This window comes from Elephantulus edwardii, unplaced genomic scaffold (assembly GCF_000299155.1).
Source record: "Elephantulus edwardii isolate Elephantulus edwardi_28Jun2011 unplaced genomic scaffold, EleEdw1.0 scaffold00046, whole genome shotgun sequence".
In the NCBI taxonomy this organism is placed as follows: Eukaryota; Metazoa; Chordata; class Mammalia; order Macroscelidea; family Macroscelididae; genus Elephantulus; species Elephantulus edwardii.
The window spans coordinates 6,352,466-6,357,182 of NW_006399796.1; positions in this window are offsets into that span (position 1 = coordinate 6,352,466).

Here is a 4,717-nt window from a genome sequence, read left to right on the forward strand (position 1 = left end):
AGACTTTCCCATGGCAATGCACAATTACTAGAAAAGTTAAAATAGTGTCTCCCCCATAAGACACTCTTCCTCCACTCCCTCCGAGGCAGGAGTTCAGCAGGACACATCTTAGAGAGATGGACTAGAAAACATAAAATTGCTTTGCATAGTTGGCAAGTGCAGTGACTACCTACAACAGACTATTGTCTAGTAATTCTTAGTCTGTAAGACAAAAAGGATACATAGGCTGCAAGGTGTTTTGATAATTTTCACAAACTTCATGTTGCTGTTGTGCAAGATACTTCTTACTGCCATCAGTCAAGTCAAGTCCAACTCATAGCAACCCTAACACTCAGAGTAAAACTGCCCCATTGCAAGGTTTTTCATCTTTACAGAAGAAAGTTACCTCATTTTTCTTCCTTGATGAGTTTGAATCGTCAGCCTCTTATAAATTCAGACACTTGATAGATATACTTGTTGATAAAAGAGAAGAGAAGCAGAACAATTATGGTGCATGGGCAGAGGGGTGTGCATATGTGCACAAGCACAAGCAAGCTTCTAATATCACACAAGAAAGGAGATGATTTGGCAATTCCAGAGACTGACTACACGCATGCAGACTGGAGATTTTTCCAAGGAAACTGGACAATTTCCCAGTACAGACAATTGCCAAACAATATCCTGAGAGAGATGTCTAAGGTTGTTTTCTTAAAAGACATCTTATTCTTTCTCAAAGCCTAATTGCTTTATTTTTGTATGTTGGAAATAGCAGAACCATTAGACTAATGTGATGGTATTGCATGACCAAACACAGTAATCTGCTCAGTAAAAGCTGCCCTTGAGAATCAGGCTATCTAAATGATAGTGGCTGTTCCATCACCTACCAACGGGTGATTCTGGGAATGGATGATGAATTCTCAAGAGATTTATTTGCCTCTCTGTTTTAATAGAACTTAGCACAAAATTAATTGTAGTAGTAAGTAAAATATTGTATATACAATCCAAACTTTATCCAGTACATAGTATAATGAAAGATCAATAAAAATTCCATGCTTAAAATTTGTATTTAAGTGGAAATATGTGTGTGTGTGTGTGTGTGTGTGTGTGTGTGTGTCTACACATAGATTATTTTTGGTATAACAATGGCATTTGCACCCAATTAATCTGGTAGCTGGAAAGAAAAAGCATTAGTGAGAGAGTCTTTCAATGCAAGCCCTATAACATCTTTTGAAATATTAACCATTTGAATTTATGGACTATTCAAAAATTAATGGAATATAATTTTCACAAATAAATTATCAGTATCACACACACACACACATACATTGCTATCAAGTTGTTTCAAACTCATAACTGACATGCTATTACATTTTCAAAGGTTGTAAATCATTCAAGAGAACACCCATCTTCCTCCTGTGGAGAAGCTGCTAGATTCAAACTACCAGAGAAACACAACCTTTGGGTTAGCAGCCCACCTCTATGGACTATGCCATGAGAGCTCTCTAAATAAATGCTATGGTTAAATTTAATTTCTTCTAAATTATGCTTATAGATATTTTACAACAGCATGTACCCAAAATAAACTAACAATTGACCCAAATATTAAATTCAAAATAGGAAGATAGTTCACAAATCTCTCATTTAATCTAGTCTAAGGCATTATTCAATCTGTATGCTAAGCAAATGATCTGAGAAACTGGACTTACTGAGGATGATAGGAGGGAGATATATCAATAACATGCGTTATGCAGATGACACAACCTTGCTTGCTGAATTGAACGTAAGGAAGATTTGAAGCTCTTTATGCAGAAGATCAGGGAATGCAGCCTTGGGTATGGATTGCACCTCAGTGTCAAGAAAACAAAGATTCTTACCACTGGACTGGTAGGCAACATTATGATGGATGGAAAGGATTGAAATTAGCGATATCTTCATTTTGCTTGGATCCACAATTAACACCCTTGGTACCAGCCATCAGGAAATAAGAAGATGCATTGCAGTGGGAATATCTGCAGTTATGGACCTCTTCAAATTATTGAGGAGTAATGATGTCAGTTTGAAGACTAAGGTGCATCTGATTCAAGCCATGGTCTTTCCAATCACTTGCTATGTATCTGAAAGCTGGACAAGAAATAAGAATGACAGCAAAAGAACTGATGCTTTTGATTCAACAACAACAAATAACTGTTAGAGCTAGTAGGCAAATTTAGTAGAGTGGCGGGATATAAGACTGACCATCCCATGGATGGCTGATAGAATAGACAAGTATGTCTTGGAGAGGGTGCAATCGTAGTGCTCTTTGGAGGTAAGAATGAGGAGGCTTTGCCTCACTTATTTTGAACATACTGCTAGAAGGCACTATTCCTTGGATAAGGATGTGATAATTGAAAGGGTGGAGGATCAGCAAAGAAGAGGAAGATCTTCAACCAGGTGGATTAACATGGCAATTACTGCAATGGGCTTTTGTGTGTCAGGAAGTAAGAGGATGGCACAAGATAGAAAGGTTTCAGATCTTTTGTTCATAGGGTAGCTATGAGTCATAATCAGTTCGGCGGCACCTAACAACAAATGGGCATTTCTCAAGTTTTGCTTCTTTTGTTAATTCCTTATCCACTTCTTAAGAATAAGTTGTTGTTCTTGTTGCTGTTGTTCTTGTTAAGTGTCATCGAGTTAAGTACAACTCATAATGACCCTATGAACAACAGATTGAACCCTGTCCTATCCTTAGCCATCCTTATCATCTTTGACATACTTAACTCCATTGCTGAAGACACAGTATCAATCCATCTCTTAGAGGGACTACCTTTCCTTTGCTGACCCTTCCCCTTTCCAAACATGGTGTCCTTTTCTCCAAGACATGAGGTTTTGGTTGTTTTGTTGTTGTTGTTCTTTCGGCAGTCTGTGGGATTTTTAGCACTCTTCTTTGACACTAAAACTCAAATGCATTTTTTCTCCTCCTATCATCCATATTTGTTGTCCAGCTGTGAGAAGCAAAACAGGTCAATAAAAATTCTGTGACTTGAATCTGTGCACTTTAGTGTTCAAATTGTCAGTGTTGTTCTTTAGGACTTTTGAGAGTAGGCTTTCTCAATGCTATATGGCTACTACCAAGGGTGTTGACTATAGAATCAAATAAGATTAAAGCATTGACATTTTTCTTTTTTCCCCCTCTTTTATCATGATATTGTTTACTGATGCTGTGGTAAGAATTTTTGTTTTCTTGATGTCGAAATATAATCCATGTTGAAGAATGTAGTCCTTGATCCTCTGCAGCAAGTCTTTCAAGCCTTCCTCATTTCAAGCAAGTTGTGTCATTTACATAAAGCAAATTGTTGATGAGATTTCCTCCAATTGTGATGTCACACTTTCTTCAAAAAGTTCAGCTTCTCCAGTGATTTGTTCAGAATACATATTGAATAAGTACGGAGAGAAGCTACAATCCTGATGCATGCAATCCTGATTTTAAACCATGCCATGTTCTCTTGGTCTATTTCCATGTGTATAGACAACATTTATGTTGTACAAAAAGTTATTTTAAATGAAGAAATAAAGTCAATGAGTCTATCTTCATGATACGGATAAAGTATTGCTTTCAGATTATGAAGAGCTTTTATTTGCTAAGGATACACAACTTAAAATTAGAAGAAATGACAGTAATTAGTCATTAATAATTAGATTATGGTTTGTACAAAATATGGGGAAAACAAAGTACTACATTCAATTGTAAAGCAAAGTTACCTTTCTATTAAACTTTGCCTTAAAATTGAAGCAGAGGATATTATCAGTCTGCATAGTTTCTTCTGAAACTATTTTCTTTTCTACTCAGAGTATCTAAAAAAAAAACTGCATTCAACCTTCTGCCTCCCCTGAAACTTGATATTAGAAAATTTGTATATTAATCTGAAAGTATGACACTGAAGTATGAATTATTAAACTATACCTTTCTCGCAATTCTGAGACCAAATTGTTTTTGAAAATAGAAAAGAATGATGTTTTGTTTTAAAGCAATATAGAAGTAATAGCCTTTAAAGTTTATATTTTATCAATAATAAAATTAGCTAAGTGCAATCATCTCTGATTTCAACAGCAAATAATACTAAAATGAAAATCCTGGTTAAAAATAATCAAAAGTTCTTAACTGTAGTTTTGCTGATGTACAATGAAATGTACATCACACAAAGTTCAGTTTTTGTGCTATTTGAAAATTTGTTGTGATTTGCAAGGAAAACAATTTTCTTCCCTGTTTTATCTAAATTAGAAGTTAATGAACTGCCTATTGCAATGGAGCATTAACGTAAATAAATACAAATCATTGACAAAGAGAGTTAATCAAGTTGTGTCGAATAATACATTTTCCCAAGTACATTTTGCACAAAACTACAAGCTGAGGAGTAATTATTTTTATGCATGGGTAATTGTCATTTCCAACTTGAAAAACGTTTTTGCCAAGTAATGTCAATTCAATTTACAAGCTCTACCTCTTGGTTGCTAATGCCAGGACACCATCTTGTGGCTAAAAAATGTAATTTTGAAGGCTGTCTCTGAAAATCAAGCATATATACTTCTTGTTGATTGCCTTCAAGTTGAGCACGACTCATAGCGAACCTATGAACAAAAGGCCCAAAGTCTTTCTATAACTATCAACATTTATCAAAGTTCATAGTTTCTGGAAGCTGGTGATATCGATATAGATAGATGTAGATATAGATATAGATGTAGATGTAGATATATAGATATA